Here is an 18,617-nt window from a genome sequence, read left to right on the forward strand (position 1 = left end):
ATAATACGTCAGCAGTAAGCATTCACCAAGAGGAAAACGGAAAGAGGTGCATGTTTAGGGTGGTTGGTACAGGAGATGGATACCGAGGTGTTGGAAGGCAGCATATTCATCTTCTGAACTCCAAAAACTTACAGGGGCAAGGGCCATTAACAAGGGGTGGGTAGAGCAGTGCACAGTGGGGATAATAATGTGGGAATAGGTGTTGTATTAAACCTGAAAGTGTAAGCAACTCTTTGTAGACCCACCCTACTGTGTATAAAAGGCTGGAGAAATTCTTCATATGTTCTACTCTAGATTAGGTATTCAGGACCACCTTATCTGGGTCAGGTACCCCACACTGATACAATATAATTGTAAATATAATTTATCCTCAGTCTCATGGCTAGCCACCTGACCCAAATCATTATTAGACTCAATACTTTGGAACTGGAACAAAAATCAGTTGACCTGATTTCTGAAAGACATGCCCACCTGCTATTTGACAAGCTATAGGCATACCCCACAATTGATGGGTAGTAGCACTGAAACAAAGTGGATGAATTCATCCAGAGGAGTTGATGAGTGAGAAAAGAAGACTGGAAAAGGAACACAAGGAGATCAAGAAGGATCAGCTGAGACTGAAGGAAAATAATGTATTACAGAGGCCAAAAAGTAGAGTATTTCAAGAAGCAAGTGGTTAGTGGAGTTAAAAGCTGCTGATACAACCTAAAAAGGTAAGTGTCCGTTTTTTTAAAAAGCTTTCATTTAAAACAACACCATATTTGATTGAATCTAAGTACCTGATTGTAAGACATTAAAGAAAAATGCTAACCTATCACCCATTGCTTTCATTGGTCAGTGAAAGTACTTCAATATGTATCCTATTAAAATGTTGAGGAGGGATGAATATGCATCTTCTAAGTGAGGAATTATGATAATTTTTGTATTCCTTTGGCTTTCTTAACAAGGCCGTATCTGTTAATTTCATCAAGAACAATTCAGTGCTATCCAGATCAAAGGCAGATGAAGGGATGGGTATGGACATAGGCATGTGTGTCATTTGAACGTCAGAGTTAAAAGAGTTACTTAGTGGTTTGACTTTCATGTCTTTGAGAACCATGTGATTGATGTGATTGGTTCCAGAAGCAAGGAGGAGGTAAGGATGATGTATGAGGATAACAACCAGTTTCAAATAGCAATCCTGGAGAATCAGAGAATGGACTAGAGGTGAGTTGGACACTGTAGACTTAACAGTGATAGCTAAATGGTAGAGCTTTCTTCAGTAATGCCCATTGTTGAAGCCATAGTTGTGGAAGAAGTCAGAGGCTGGATTTATTCAAGGTTGGGGTTTTGTCACATTGGTGCAGCAGAGTGGCAGGGGTAATCTCCTAAAGTTGCTGGCAAGTAGTTTACTTGCTAGAATCTCAGCTGCCATCACACTCCTGGAATTAATTTTTGTTGAAGTCAAATGTGCTCCTAATTGCCAGGTCTCTTGGACTTGATTTTTACTAGCTTCAGCATCTGCAGTTGACACAGTCTCTTCCATTTCTTGGTTATTGTGCCAACACGTCTTTTTCTATCTTCGGGAACTCATTTTCTTCTCTCTGCCCTGGAAATGTAGCTATAATCTTGCCGGTCAGTGGCATTTCCCCCAGCCACTTGACCTACATTCCTTGATTTGCTCAACTATTAATATTCCACTAGAATGTAAGTTCTGTGAGGGCCGTGATTTTTTGTTTTGCTAATCAGGTGTCTGGAACAGTTTTTACTTGCAACTTAACTATTCCATTGTATTTGAAGTGACTTTCTTATAAGTTGTTTGTGTGTATATGTATATATTCATGTTCCTTTGTGTGTTTATGCATATATATGTAAAGTACATTTGTGTATAGCTATACGTACGTATGTATACATGTATATATGTGCATATATACACAGTATGTGGGTTGCTATGTATGTGTGTATATATACACACACGTAAAGCTTTACATATATAGCTTTACATATATGCTGGGGCTGCCTTTACAAAGCTCCACAAATAAGGTGTCTTAACAGAAATGTGTTGTCTCAGGATCTGCAGGCTACAAGTGTGAAATGAAAGTGTCAGCAGGGTTGTTTCCTTCTAAGGACTCATAGGGAAGAATGTGTTCCAGGTTTTCTCACTGGCTTGTAGGTGGCAGTCTTCTCCTTGTGTCTCTTTATATAGTCTTCCTTCTGTGCATGTTTGTCTGTGTCCAAATTTCCCCTATTTGTTAGGGCAAGAGTCATATTGGATTAGAATCCACCTTAATGACCTCATTTAATTAGACTACCCCTGTGAAGAACTTATTGCCAAGTAAGGTCACATTCTGAGGAATAAAGGGTCGGGATTCGAACATACATACATATATATGTATGTAGATTTCCCCCCCTAATGGTGTGACACATTTCAACTCCCTAACACATATGAAGTTCACCCATTTAAAGTGTACGGTTTAGAGTCGGGAGCAAGATGCCTGAATAGGAACAGCTCCAGCCTCCAGCTCCGAGCGCGAGTGACACAGAAGACGGGTGATTTCTGCATTTTCAACTGGGGTGCAGACCGACACCTCACACCTCACACAGCGGGGTACACCCCTGAGATGAAGCTTCCAGAGCAAGAATCAGACAGCAGCACTCACTGTTCAGCAATATTCTATCTTCTGCAGCCTCTGCTGCTGATACCCAGGAAAACAGGGTCTGGAGTGAACCTCAAGGAATCTCCAACAGACCTACAACTGACTATTAGAAGGAAAACTAACAGAAAGGACACCCACACCAAAACCTCATCAGTACATCACCAGCATCAAAGACCAAAGGCAGATAAAACCACAAAGATGGGGAAAAAGCAGGGCAGAAAAGCTGGAAATTCGAAAAATAAGAACACCTCTCCCTTTACAAAGGAACGCAGCTCATCGCCAGCAACGGATCAAAGCTGCATGGAGAATGACTTTGACAAGTTGAGAGGAGAAGGCTTCAGTCGATCAAACTTCTCAGAGCTAAAGGAGGAACTACGTACCCAGCACAAAACAACTAAAAATCTTGAAAAAAGAATGGAAGAATGGATAACTAGAATAATCAATGCAGAGAAGGCCATAAACGAACTGACAGAGATAAAAACCATGACACGAGATACGTGACAAATGCACAAGCTTCAGTAACTGACTCGATCAACTAGAAGAAAGAGTATCAATGATAGAGGATCAAATGAATGAAATGAAGTGAGAAGAGAAGTCTAGAGAAAAAAAAAAAGGAAAAAGAAATGAACAAAGCCTCCAAGAAATATGGGACTATGTGAAAAGACCAAATCTACGTCTGATTGGTGTGCCTGAAAGTGAGGGGGGAAATGGAACCAAGTTGGAAAACACTCTTCAGGATATCATCCAGGAGAACTTCCCCAACCTAGTAAGGCAGGCCAATATTCAAATTCAGGAAATACAAAGAACGCCACAAAGATACTCCTCGAGAAGAGCAACTCCAAGACACATAATTGTCAGATTCACCAAAGTTGAAATGAAGGAAAAAATGTTAAGGGCAGCCAGAGAGAAAGGTCGGGTTACCCACAAAGGGAAGCCCATCAGACTAACAGCAGATCTCTCGGTAGAAACTACAAGCCAGAAGAGAGTGGGGGCCAATATTCAGCATTCTTAAAGAAAAGAATTTTAAACCCAGAATTTCATATCCAGCCAAACTAAGTTTCATCAGTGAAGGAGAAATAAAATCCTTTACAGACAAGCAAATGCTTAGAGATTTTGTCACCAACAGGCCTGCCCTACAAGAGATCCTGAAGGAAGCACTAAACATGGAAAGGAACAACCGGTGGCAGCCATTGCAAAAACATGCCAAAATGTAAAGACCATCGATGCTAGGAAGAAACTGCATCAACTGACGAGCAAAATAACCAGCTAATATCACAACGACAGGATCAAGTTCACACATAACAATATTAACCTTAAATGTAAATGGACTAAATGGTCCAATTAAAACACACAGACTGGCAAATTGAATAAAGAGTCAAGACTCATCAGTTTGCTGTATTCAGGAGACGCATCTCACATGCAGAGACACACATAGGCTCAAAATAAAGGGATAGAGGAAGATCTGCCAAGCAAATGGAGAACCAAAAAAAGCAGGGGTTGCAGTCCTAATCTCTGATAAAACAGACTTTAAACCATCAAAGATGAAAAGAGACACAGAAGGCCATTACATAATGGTAAAGGGATCAATTCAACAGGAAGAGCTAACTATCCTAATTATATATGCACCCAATACAGGAGCACCCAGATTCATAAAGCAAGTCCTTAGAGACTTACAAAGAGACTTAGACTCCGATACAATAATAATGGGAGACTTCAACACCCCACTGTCCACATTAGACAGATCAACGAGACAGAAAGTTAACAAGGATATCCAGGAATTGAACTCAACTCTGCACCAACTGGATCCTTTCCTTACTCCTTACATGAAAATTAATTCAAGATGGAATAGAGACTTAAATGTTAGACCTAAAACCATAAAAACCCTAGAAGAAAACCAGGAGATAGGCGTGGGCAAGGACTTCATGTCTAAAACACAAAAAGCAATGGCAGCAAAAGCCAAAACTGACAAATAGGATGTAATTAAAGAGCTTCTGCACAGCCAAAGAAACTACCATCAGAGTGAACAGGCAGCCTACAGAATGGGAGAAAATTTTTGCAATCTACTCATCTGACAAAGGGCTAATATCCAGAACCTACAAAGAACTCAAACAAATTTACGAGAAAAAACAACCCCATCAAAAAGCGGGCAAAGGATATGAACAGACATTTCTCAAAAGAAGACATGCGTACAGCCAACAGATACATGAAAAAATGCTCATTATCACTGGCCATCAGAGAAATGCAAATCAAAACCACAATGAGATACCATCTCACACCAGTTAGAATGGTGATCATTAAAAAGTCAGGAAACAACAGGTGCGGGAGAGGATGTGGAGAAATAGGAACACTTCTACACTGTTGGTGGGATTGTAAACCGGTTCAACTGTTGTGGAAAACAGTATGGCTATTCCTCAAGGATCTAGAACTAGAAATGCCATATGACCCAGCCATCCCATTACTGGGTATATACCCAAAGGATTATAAATCATGCTGCTATAAAGACACATGCACACGTATGTTTATTGCAGCACTATTCACAATAGCAAAGACTTGGAATCAACCCAAATGTCCATCAGTGACAGACTGGATTAAGAAAATATGGCACATATGCACCATGGAATACTATGCAGCCATAAGAAAGGATGAGTTCGTGTCCTTTGTAGGGACATAGATGCAGCTGGAAATCATCATTCTTAGCAAACTATCGCAAGAACAGAAAACCAAACACCGCATGTTCTCACTCATAGGTGGAAATTGAACAATGAGATCACTTAGACTCTGGAAGGGGAATATCACACACCAGGGCCTATTATGGGGAGGGGGGGAGGGGGGAGGGGATGGCATTGGGAGTTATACCTGATGTAAATGATGAGTTGATGGTTGCTGACGAGGTGGTGGGTGCAGCACACCAACATGGCACAAGTATATATATGTAACAAACCTGCACATTGTGCACATGTACCCTAGAACTTAAAGTGTAATAAAAAATAAATAAAGAAATAGAAATAAAGTGTACGGTTTATTGCTTATTTAGTATTTTTCACAGCATTGTGTAATCATCACCATGATCAATTTTAGTACATTATTCTTACCCTAAAAAGAAACTACATACCCATTAGCAGTCTCTCCCCATTCATTGAACTACACTTCCCAACACTAGGCAACCACTAATCTACTTTCTGTTTCTAGGTATTTGCTTGTTCTGAACACTACATATGGAATCATATATATGGTCTTGTGACTGGCTTTATTCAATTAGCCTAATGTTTTCAAAGTTTATCCATGCTGTAGATCTATCAGTGTTTTATTCCATTTTATGGCTGAATAACAACAACATTGAATGGATATACCATGCTTTGTTTATTCATTGACTAGTTGATAGACTTTTGGATTGTTTCCACAGTTTGGCTATTATAAGTGATGCTGCTGTGAACATTCATATACATGTGCTTTTACATGTGCTTGTATCCATAGGTTTTCATTTCTGTGGGGCATATACCTAGGAGTAGAATTGTTGGGTTATATATATTCCATGTTTAACATTTTGAGGAACTGCCAGGCTTTTCCAAAGTGACTGTTCACTGTTGTAAATTCCCCCCTGCAATGTGTGATGGTTCCAATTTCTTCAATTCTCACCATTTGTTGCTACTATTTCCTATTACAGCCAGCCTAGTGGGTTGGAAGTATTATCTGATTATGGTTTTGATTTGTGTTTCTCTAATGATCATTTTGTTTATTGATCATTTGTATTTTTTCTTTCTTTTTTTAGAGACAGGGTCTCACTCTTTCACCCAGGCTGGAGTGCAGTTGCATGATCTCAATCACTGTAACCTCCACCTCCTGAGTTCAAGTGATCCTCCCACCTCAGCCTCCTGAGTAGATGGAACCAGAGGTGTACACCACCACACCTGGCTAATTTTTTTTTTTCCACCATGCCCAGCTAATTTTTTTTTTTTTCATTTTTTGGTACAGATGGTTGCCCAGGGTGGTCTCAAACTCCTGGGCTCAAGTGATCCGCCCATCTCAGCCTCCAGAAGTGCTGGGATTACAGGTGTGAGCCACTGTGCCCGGCGTGGTAATTTGTATATTTCTTTGGAGAAGTATCTATTCAGATCCTTTGCCTATGTTTTAATTGGGCTATCTGACGTTATTAGTTGTAAGAGTATTTCATATATTGTAGATAAAGGCCTTCATTAAGGAATACGAAGTTGCAAACATTTTCTCCCATTTTGTGGATTGTCTTTTCACTTTCTTGATACTACCCTTTGAAGCACAGATAAATTTTGATGAAATCTCCAAGTCTACCTTTTTCTTTATTGTTCATGCTTTTGGTTTGATATCTAAAAATCCACTGCCAACCAAATTCGAGGTCATGAAGACTTACCCTCATTTTTTCTTCCTAGAGTTTTATAGTTTTTAACTCTTACATTTAGGACTTTGATCCAATTCAAGTTAATTTTTGTGTGGAGTATGAAGTCTGTAGATTTATTTTTTTACATGTGGATTTCCAGTTCCAGCAGCATTTAGAGAAAAGATATCTTTTTACCATTGCCTTGTTCCTTAGTCAAAAATCAGGGCCGGGCACAGTGGCTCATGCCTGTAATCCCAGAACCTTAGGCTGATGTGGGCGCATCACTTGATATCAGTAGTTCGAGACCAGCCTGGCCAACATGGTGAAACCCCGTCCCTATTAAAAATACAAAATTAGCCAGGTGTGGTGGTGTGTGCGCCTGTAGGCCCAGTTACTCAGGAGGCAGAGGCAGGAGAATCACTTGAACCTGGGAGGTGGAGATTGCAGTGACTCGAGATCATGCCCCCGCACTCCAGCCTGGGCAACAGAGCAAGACTCTATCTCAAAAAAAAAAAACAAAACAAAACAGAAAACTAGTTGACTGTATTTATGGGGGTCTATTTCTGAGCTCTCTTTTCTATTCCATTGATCTGTTTGTCTCTCCTTTTGCCAATACTACACTGTTTTATTTACTGTAGCTTTATGGTTAGTCATGAAGTCATGTAGAGTCAGTCCTCAGACATTGTTCTTCATTGTTGTGTTTGTAGGAATCCACAAAATCACTAGCTGAGATTTTGACTGGAACTGTTGATTCTATAGATCAAGTTGGGAAAAACTGACATCTTGATGATACTGTCTTCTTATTCATAGACATGGAATATCTCTCTACTTATTTAGTCCTTTGATTTCTTTCATCGGGTTCATATAATTTTCCTCATGTAGATCTTGTATATATTGTGTTAGGTTTATACTTAAGTATTGCATTTGGTAATGAAATACTAATGTAAAATAGGCCAATGTAAATGATACTGTGTTTTTATTTCAAATTCCAACTGTTCATTTCTTATATATAAGAAAACAATGGACTTCTGTATATCAGGTTTGTATTCTCCAACTTTGCTGTAATCATTTATCGGTTCCAGAAGTTTCCCCATCAATTGTTTTGGATTTTCTTCATAATCATAATAATCATCCCATCTGTAAAGAAAGTTTTCGGTGGCAGGCACCTGTAGTCCCAGCTACTCGGGAGGCTGAGGCAGGAGAATGGCGGGAACCCGGGAGGCGGAGCTTGCAGTGAGCTGAGATCCGGCCACTGCACTCCAGCCTGGGCGACAGAGCGAGACTCCGTCTCAAAAAAAAAAAAAAAAAAAAGAAAGTTTTCTTTCTTCCCAGTCTGCATACCTTGTCTTATCTTACTACATTAGCTAAGACTTTTGGTATGATGTTTAAATATGTTACTCCTTTTTTATTGCTACGTGGTTTCTGAAGAGAAGTACAAAGTAATTTTTATTTATGCCCCTATATAGGTAGAGTGTTTTGTTCTTCTGGATTCTTTGAAGATTTTCTCTTTGATTTTTTTGCAGTTTGAATATCATATGCCTAAGTGTAGACTTTTTTGGTATTTACCCTTTTTGGTGTTCTCAGAATTTCTTGGATCTGTGGTGTGGTGTCTATCACTAATGTTGGGAAATTCTCTGTTATTATTTCACATGTTTCTTCTGTTCCCTTTCTTCTCCCTCTAGTATTCCCATTTGTGAATTACACCTTTTGTAACTGTCCCATAGCTCTTGAATATTTTGTTGTGCATTTTTTCATTTTTCCTCTTTGCATTTCAGTTTTGACGGTTTTTACTGACATTTCTTCAAGTCCATCAGCTCTTTACTCAGCTAGGTCCAGTCTGTTGAGCTCATTAATGGGATTCTTCGTTTCTGTGATGGTGTTTTGATTTCTAGCTTTTGCCTTTGACTCTTTCCTAGTTTTCATCTGTCCTTGCATGTTGACCACTTTTACACTAAGTGAAAATAGACTAAATGCTCCAGTTATGAGACAAAGATGATCAAATATTAAATAATATGCTGTTTATAAAAGACATAAAACATAAAGAGTAATAAATGTTGAAATTTAAAAGATAGCAAAAGCTACACTGAGCAAATTGTAACCTAGAGAATTCTGATGCAGTTATATTAGTATCAAACAAAACAGCCACAGAATTATTACTAGATAAACTATCTTAAAGTTTGAGACCAGCCTGGGCAACGTGGCGAAACCCTGTCTACAAAAAAATGCAAAAATTAGCCGGGTATGGTGGCATGTGCCTGTAGTCCCAGCTACTCAGGAGGCTGAGGTGGGAGGATGGTTTGAGCTTGAGGTTGGAGGTTGCAGTGAGCTAAGATTGTGCCACTTCACTGTAGCCTGAGTGACAGAGCCAGACTGTGTCTCAAAATAAATAAATAACATATTATACACACCTAGTAATAATACCCCAAAAGATGTAGTGTAGAAAATGTCAGAACTGCATGGAGAATAAAAATTCCAGTCATTGCAGGAAATAGTAACACACTTCCCATTGTAATAGATAGAACAAGCATATAAAAAATTAATGTATAGATGAATTGAACATTATCAAGCTTGATTTAGTGAACATGTGGAACATTATATCGAATAACTGTAGAATACACATTTTGAGTACAGGTGGGACATTTATTAAATACTAGGCCATAAATTTCAGATTTCAGAGACTGGAAATACAGAAGCATATTCTCTCACCACGGTGAAATTAAGCTAAAGTTCAGTGGTAAAATGATCATTTGAAAAATGTCATGTCTGGAACTTAAAGAACGTGGTTCTAAGTAACTCATAACCTTAAGAGGAAGATATATTGGAAATGGAAAATATTTATAATTGAATGACAGTGAAAACACGATGTATCAAAACTTTGGTGGGGGGGGCAGCTAGAGTATTATTTAGAGGGAAGTTCATAACCTCAAGTGTATTAATATGTGTCAGAAAAGCTAGGCTGAAAATGGATGAGACAAACATCTGTATTGTTAGAATAAGAGTACCACAGTAAGTTTTAAAAATGAAAAAATAAGAGTATGAATAAATGAAACAAACAATACTTAAAAGTGGTTATTTGGAAAGATTAATAAAAATACTAACTGGTGAAACCGATCAAGAAAAAGAAGGAACAAATATTAACTATCAGTAATCAAAACCGAAACATAATTAGAGATGCTGTAGCCCATTAAAGACACAAAGATATGTACAAGTTTATGCCAATAAAGTCGAAAATGTAGTTGGAGTGAATGTAATAGAAAAGTATAATTTACCCAAAATTGACTCAAGAGATTGAAAATCTAAATTGTCTTATAGTCATGTAAAGCAATTGAATGAATGTACAACTCTGCCCACAAGGAGAGCTCCAGGCTCAGCTTACTTCACCAGTGAGTTCTTCATACATTCAAAGAGAATAACTGCTGTTTTACCACAAGCCGTTTGTGAGTGGGAAGGTGGTTCAGGGGAGGAAGGTGGGGAATACTCCCTCACCATTTTAAGAAGAAGAAAAAAAATGGAATGCTCTCCAGCTCATAACCTTGACACCAAACTCAACAAGGATAGTATGAAAAAGAAAAAATGTAAGCTAGTGTCACTGATATTATAGTTATAAAAAGTTGAAATATTTGCAAACTGAATATGAAGTTATGAAAAGGGTAACAAAATAATTGATTTGTTGGATTCATCCCAGGAATTTGATGATGGTTTTACATCAGAAAAACTGCAGGCTGGACATCATGGCCTGTCTCCAAATAAATAAATAAAAATAACTGTGAATGCAATGTTTTGTTAACAGGTTAATGTAGTTAAGAGATAACCCTCATCAGGTAAGACAATTCGCTCCTATTCCTAGGAAAATGGATGCTAAATTACATCAAATGCTTTTTCTGCATTAATGTTATGATTTTACTCTATTAAAGACTGCCTCCTGCTTTGGGTGAGGTAGCTCACACCTGTAATCCCAGCATTTTGAGAGGCCAAAGCAAGAGGATCACTTGAACCCAGGAGTTCGAGACTAGCCTGGGTAACATAGGGACACCCTGTCTCTACAAAGTTTAAAAATTAGTTGGGCATGGTGGCATATGCCTGTGGTCCCAGCTACTTGGGAGGCTGAGGTGGGAGGATCACTTGGGCTGGGGAAGTCGAGGCTGCAGTGAGCTGTGATCAGGCCACTGCACTCCAGCCTGGTTGACAGGGAGACCCTGTTTAAAAAAAAAAAAAAAAATTTCCTCTAAAGATACCAGAAAGAGTGAAAAGGCTTATTATATGCTGTGAGGAGATATTTGGCAACATTCATCATACAAAGGACTAGAATTCAGAAAATGCAAAATTTTCCTGTGAATTAAGAGACAGACTATAAAAATTTTTTAATATATATATTTTTGAGATGGAGTCTCATTGTCATCCAGGCTGGAGTGCAGTGTCGCAATCTCGGCTCACTGCAGCCTCCCACCTCAGCTCCCCAAGTAGTTCAGACCACAGACACACCACCACACCTGGCTAAGTTTTTGTATTTTTAGTAGAGACAGGGTTTCACCGTATTGTCCAGGCTGGCCTCAAACTCCTTAGCTCAAGCGATCTGCCTACCTCGGATTCCGAAAGTGGTGGGATTACAGGAGTGAGCCACTGCACCCAGCCAGGCTGTGAAATGTTAAATGGATGAAAGACTGAATAGGCAATTCACATAGGAGGTATCTGAAAATTTTCATAAACGTAAAACTGTTTAATCTCAGTAATCGGGAAAACAGATGGCATTCCACACTTTTATGTCTGAATTGTACGACACACAAAATTTACCACCAACCATTTTAAAGTGTACATTTCAGTCATTACACACTTTTAATTGAAATATAAAAGCACTGAGAATGTGGGACAAAGGGAACTTTAATTCACTATGGTAGAATAAGCTATTCTGGAAAAGTTTGTCATGATCTAGTAAATTTATGCATGTGCACACCCAGTAGACCCAGCAGTTTCATCAGGAGAAATAGATACAGGTTTTGCATCTATAAAATAAAGCTACATGCTGATTTTTAAAAAATTAGAGATAGTGGTTGCTTCTGGGGCAGGGAAGAGGAGGAGCCACAGAGGAAGACTTCAAGGTCCTGGCAACGTTCTCCTTACTTTGATGGTGATTACAAAGATGTTTTCCCTTATTCTTCAATATGTACATGCTTATGTACATATTTTATATGAATGAACTACTTTTTACTTTAAAAATAACCCTATTATCATCTGAACCCTCCATCCATACCTCCTTGTCCTCATCTTTTAACATTCTCCCTTTATTCCAGGCACCCTAGCTTCCTTGCTGTTCCTCAAATACTCTGAGTATGACCCCACGTCAGGAGCTTTTACCCTTGTTTTTTCCTCCTGGAATGCTTTTTCCTCCAGATATCTACATGCTTTGCTCCCTTATTTCTTTTAGGGCTCTACTTAAAAGCCATTGAACTAGTATTAGGTTCCACCACAAATACCAAGACAACCCAAGTTGTCAGTGGCTTAAATAATCTAGACATGTATTTGCTATCCAGGACTGGTAAACAGGCTCTGCTCCGTTGTCTTTCGGGACCATGGTTCCTTTTGGCTTACTGCTCTGCCAGTCCCGGGACATGTTCTTTGTCCTTATGGTCTAAGTTAGCAGCATTCACAAACCAAGCAGCAGGATGGAGGAAGGGAGGAAAAGGAGGGACAAAGGGCTGATCGTCCTCAGAAAGGTTCCTGTAAGTTCCAAATTAATGCCTACATCTCATTGGTAATAACTTAGCCCTGTGGTCTCAGAGCTGTAAGGGAGGCTGGGAGATGTAGTCTAATTCTGGGTTGCCATGTGCCCTGCTCACATTCTGCTTTGTAAGATGGGAAAAAGGGATATTGTAGGACAAGCATCAGTCTGCCATAGTTGTCTTCACAGAGAGCTCTTGCCTGAGTCAAAGAGCCTCCTGCACTCCTTCCTCCCCCCCCCCCCACACTGGGGGGAAAAGTGTGAGGGGGGAAAAAGGAGTGTAGGAGGCTCTTCAATGAATTTGTCACTTTCAAACAATGTCTGTTGTCTGTGTTGCTGGACAGGTAAGCTGAGAGAGGGACTTTGCTGTGTTCCTTCCAGGAGTCCTAGTATCTAGAGCAGCGCCTGGCATGTAGCTGGTGCTTGAGTATCGTTGAATATGTTTTCATCCCATTATCCACATCCTTCAGCTTGCCACGTCTTACCTTTCAGATTCCAATTTGGCTATCCTTTCCTCTAGGACAGTGGTTCTCATTAATTGTGCACCCTGGCAACCAGTCAGAAATGCTATTTTTGGTCTCCACCGCAGTCGTACGGAACTAGAACCTCTGGGGGTGACCTAGCAGTCTGGGTCTCAGTACGCTTTATATACAACGATCTGTATTTTAAGCAACCCTGAAAGGATTCTGATGCCTGTTGAAGCTTCAGAACCACTGCTCAGACTTTAGTGTGCATTGAAATTCCCTTGAGGGCTGGTTTAGTAGATATGGCATGGGATTTCTAACAGATTCCCAGGGGGTGCTAATGCTGCTCTTCGGGGATCACTGCTTTAGGGCATGAGAGGTTCTAATGTAATAAGACTGGTTTGTGGTCTGAGGTTGGCAATCTTTTAAAGTCTCTCCAGGCCGGGCGCGGTGGCTCAAGCCTGTAATCCCAGCACTTTGGGAGGCCGAGACGGGCGGATCACGAGGTCAGGAGATCGAGACCATCCTGGCTAACACGGTGAAACCCCGTCTCTACTAAAAATACAAAAAACTAGCCAGGCGAGGTGGCGGGCGCCTGTAGTCCCAGCTACTCCGGAGGCTGAGGCAGGAGAATGGCGTAAACCCGGGAGGCGGGGCTTGCAGTGAGCTGAGATCCGGCCACTGCACTCCAGCCCGGGCGACAGAGCAAGACTCCGTCTCAAAAAAACAATAAAATAAAATAAAAAAAGTAAAGTCTCTCCAAATGTTTCTAATACATGCCCAAGGTTAAGAGCCACCTCTCCAGGAACACTTTCCCATCAGTCCTGCCCTCCCCAGCTCCGGGTCCTTTCCTCTGTCAGGAGCTATCTTAGTAGCATGTGCTTCCCTCCACTGTAGCAATTATCTCACTGCCTGGCAGAGGCAGCTTATCTGTCTCCTTCACTAGGCGATAAACTTTCTCTGGGCAAGGAAGGACTTTGGATTCTTCACTCCCTTACCTCAGTGTTTTGATAGGTGCTCAATATTTGTTGTTGATTGGATTAATCTAATACATGGAACGCCTCCAACTCTTAGAAGCAAACGTAAACAGGGTCAGTTAATATGCTCACCAGATGGAGGACGATATTCTCCTTTGATACTGACAGAAGTGCAAGGAAAGCCAAGTGTTCTATGGTTTGGGATGATGTTTCTGGAAGGAGAATAGAATGGAAGCTGAACCAGATGTTCCACCTCACTTGGAATTGAAATTAAGATTTTTGAGCAGGGTCTAGCCAGGATAGTGAGGTCATTGTTAAGAGCATGGGCTCCGTGCCAGACTGCCTGAGTTTGAATTCTGCCACCTTCTCTGTTGCTTGTATGATCTTGGCAAAATTACTTAATTATTCTGTATTCCAATTTCCTATTGTGTAAAATGAGGTTAATTGGAGTGCTTTCCTTTTGGGTTTGTCAGTTTTGAGGATTAGAATATATGTAAAGCTATCAGAGCAATACTGAGCACTTACTAAGTGCTATTATACTACCTTTTAATTAATGGAAATGGATAGAAATTATCTAATTATTGAATCTTAGGTTGACATAAATGGTTCTCACTTTCCTAGCCCCTACTTAAGCCCAAATACGAACATTTCCCCTCCTCAGTAGGACCATGAGTGCAACTAAAAATGTAAAAAGCAGTGAAACAATGCAAGCTGATAAAATTATGAGACCAACAGCATTAAAGTGTTTGCCAGCATGAGCTCATTCATACATTTCACTCAGTTTGAATTTCTAGTTTGAAATCAACCTGGTTTTAAACTGCTCATTAGTATATTTTGTAATTGAATGTATTTTGTATATGATAAACTTACTATATTTTACTTATTTTGTGACTAGTGCCAGGTTACATTTTAATTGCTCTTATTAACTTGGCAATACCATCACCAATTTGTTTCCTTTGAAGGTCTCAGAGCTGAAAGGGGATAGTGTTTTAAGCTTTAAGGAGAGGTAAAGGTATTCAAACGTACTGTTTGTATTAGGGTGCTGACTTTTTTAGGGATATTAAAACATCTTTTATATAACTTTTTCCCCAAAAACCTACATTCCAGAATCCCCTGAGGAATACAGGGCAGAAATCTCTTCACCTCCTAACTTCTTATTTTTTAAAGGGAAATCAGGCCACAGACTGTTCACTAAAAATCAAATAATTAAGACTCCAAACTGACTCAACCCAAGACAGTAACTAGACTACACTGCCAGGTTACATTTTAATTGCTCTTATTAACATGGCAATACCATCTTCAATTTATTTCCTTTGAAGGTATAAGGGCTGAAAGGGGATAGTGTTTTAAGCTCTAAAGAGAGGTAAAGGTATTCAAACGTACTGTTTGTATTATTGCATTTCCTGAGTGTGTCTTCGTGTTTTGAAATATTTTCTATGGTGACAACAAAAGATAATTCATTTTTCTAGAATAGTTGATAAGAACTTAAAGAGCATGCAGTTTCACAAATCTGCTGTTTGTGGTACTGTTACCAGTGGAGGGTGTCCAGGTTCCTGGCATCTTGAAGAAAGAATTGGACAAAATAGAGAAAGCAAGGAAAGAATGAAGCAACAAAAGCAGAGATTTATTGAAAACGAAAGTACACACCACAGGGTGGGAGCGGGCCCAGGCATAGGGTTTCAAGAGCCCCGTTACAGAATTGGGGTTTAAATACCCTCTAGAGGTTTCCATTGGTTATTTGGTGTACACACTATGTAAATGAAGATGACAGAGTCATTTGTTTAGTGTATGCCCTATGTAAATGGAGAGCTATTTCCTGTCATAGCTGAAGTATTTCCATTTGATTTAGTTCTAGGAAGTCAGCATGAACTGGCCTTATGTTCCCTGCCTCCAGACCCCATTCTCCTGCCTCAATACCACTACAGGTTTGTGCCTGGAAAACACAGGCATTCCGATAAATTGTTTTTCACAATTCCTATGAAACAATAATAGTGCATTTGTTTATAATTGTATATGCTGCATTATCTACAATTATCCGTATTTGTATACACATGACCAGGTAAACACATTGCTAGAGTTTTCCTGGGGCCTTTGAAGGAGCTGTAGAGCTTAGACTTCTTCAACTTAATGATAAAGCCTCCTCTGAGTTCAAGAATTTTTTTTTTCTTCAAGATGGAGTCTTGCTGTGTTGCCCAGGCTGGAGTGCAGTAGCTCGATCTCAGCTCACTGCAACCCCCACCTCCTGAGTTCAAGCAATCCTCCTGCCTCAGCCTCCCGAGTAGCTGGGACTACAGGTGTGTGCCACCAGGCCTGGCTAATTTTTGTATTTTTCGTTGAGATAGGGTTTCACCATGTTGGTCAGTCTGGTCTTGAACTCCTGACCTTGTGATCCACCCACCTCAGCCTCCCAAAGTGCTGAGATTACAGGTGTGAGCCACCGCGCCTGGCCTGCAAGAATTATTTACTAATACTCTACCCTGTACTTAGCATGGTGCTGAATTTTCATGGGAGCATCTGAGAACTGTACCGATCCCTGCTTATAAGTGAACGTAGTCCTGTTAGGGAGAAACAAAATATAAAATTGCACAAGTAAAATACATATATATGACCTCAAAATGGACTTCTAGACCCTGGGAAAACCTAAGAGGTCTGCAAAACTTTCCTCTTGAGGCCCCTTGCCCCATTTCCTCTTCTAATCCTTTAGGATTTGAAGGCAAATTAGAGGATAACTGAAATTTATAAATCAGGAGCTTTTCTTACTACTAGAAAAAATTTTGTCAAACTCAAACCTGAATTCCTTCTTCTGCAGCACATGATAGTTTTTCAATAAAACTTTATACTAAGCAAGATAGAAATTTATAAAATTCAGTGTATATTATTTTTTAATGTGTAAATGAAACTGGATACTAAAGGCTAGTACAGGTAACTTAAAAACCACTGATGTGAACTGATAAAATAAGTGTGACACATATTTTGAAATAACTGAGGTTTAAATTAAAAGTTAAATACAAAGTGTAGAAATTTAAAAATATTACAAAGTTAGCTACAAAAATATTTTTAAAAGGTGACCCACAAGGGATTGTGAACAGGTTAGCATGCTTTTACATTAAGATACAGAAACAGAATGCATGGCTGCTCAAAGAGAGTATCTTTTTGTGCTTTCTTGCGGGGAGAGGGTTGTGGAGGCGAAGCCCTCCAACTCCGGCTGGCTAACAGGGACACTTCCTTATGAAACGTGCTCACCTAAGAATACCAGTGAGAGACCATCAGCACTTTCTGTAATTTGCAGCAATAGAGCTGTTAGAAGAAACATGAAGGAGATAGATGGATCTGAAATCAACATTTGTAACAAAAGGCCTCACCGTGTTCCCTAGCACCACTGTGCTGCTGATTAGCAGCTAAAATGTGAGCATCCCTCCTCAAATTCACCGTGTTCTCCCCACTCTGAAGGTTGTGATATTAATGCATAACACTGTAGCTTATAAATGCTCTTACTTAACACTCTTTTATTCATACATCATCAGAGAATGATTTACCAAAATTCATGGAGAGAAAGAGCTAAAAATGTAAAGTGGCTGCTCTCAATCTTAGCTACATATTAGAACAACCTGGTGAGTTTTTAAATTCTGTGATAACCACACCGCCCTCAGAACAATCCGAATTCTGGGGCTTAAATTCAGGTGGAGTGCTAGCCACACGTAGAGCAGCTTTCTGCTTTCATATATATCTGGACTTAGGCCTTGGTGAGGGTTGGGAAGAGCCTGTGGCCTCTGAAGAGCCTTTACATTACAGTCCAGGAACAACTGGCCCACAGCAGGAGAGATTGCAGAGCCTGAGGCTGAGTGCCAGACCTGGGGAGGAGGGGGTGCTTTGAAGAGCTTGGTGAATGGAGGCTTAATGAAGCAGAAACTCTACTGCTGTCCAGCTGCCCCAGATTACCTGAATTTAGAAAGGAACACAAAGTTACAGTGAGTGCATTTTATTTTAGCTCAGGCAAATCCAACACCATGAATAGAAGGAAAGTAAAGATTCCATTCAGAGCCTTCCTCCTCTAAGAATTTGGGGGGCTTTCTCATTTTTCTCCCTGTAAAGGATCATTTCATAATTCAGCTCTTTTTCTTTTATAAGGCACTTTTAAAACCCACATTCCTGTGTGTATTTATATCTACTTCCGTGCTTTCTGTTCTGTTCTATTAGTAATCTGTCTGTTTAAGTGTCAATACCATGCTATTTTAATTATGGAGGCTTTATACTGTGTTTTAATAACTGGTCAAGCTGTGTCCCTTACTGTGCTGCTTTTTTCAGAATTGAAAAAGATTTAGTAAAATCACAAATTTGATTTTAGTTAATCCTTCATGTAAACAATATACAAATTATCTTCCTCCTTGCCTCTGGTTCCTATTCTTTTTAAATCATCTTTGGTGAAATTTTTTCTTTCATATAAGATCTTATGAGTAGATAGGAGTGGCCTAG

Source organism: Piliocolobus tephrosceles, chromosome 18 (genome assembly GCF_002776525.5).
Source record: "Piliocolobus tephrosceles isolate RC106 chromosome 18, ASM277652v3, whole genome shotgun sequence".
Classification (NCBI taxonomy): Eukaryota; Metazoa; Chordata; class Mammalia; order Primates; family Cercopithecidae; genus Piliocolobus; species Piliocolobus tephrosceles.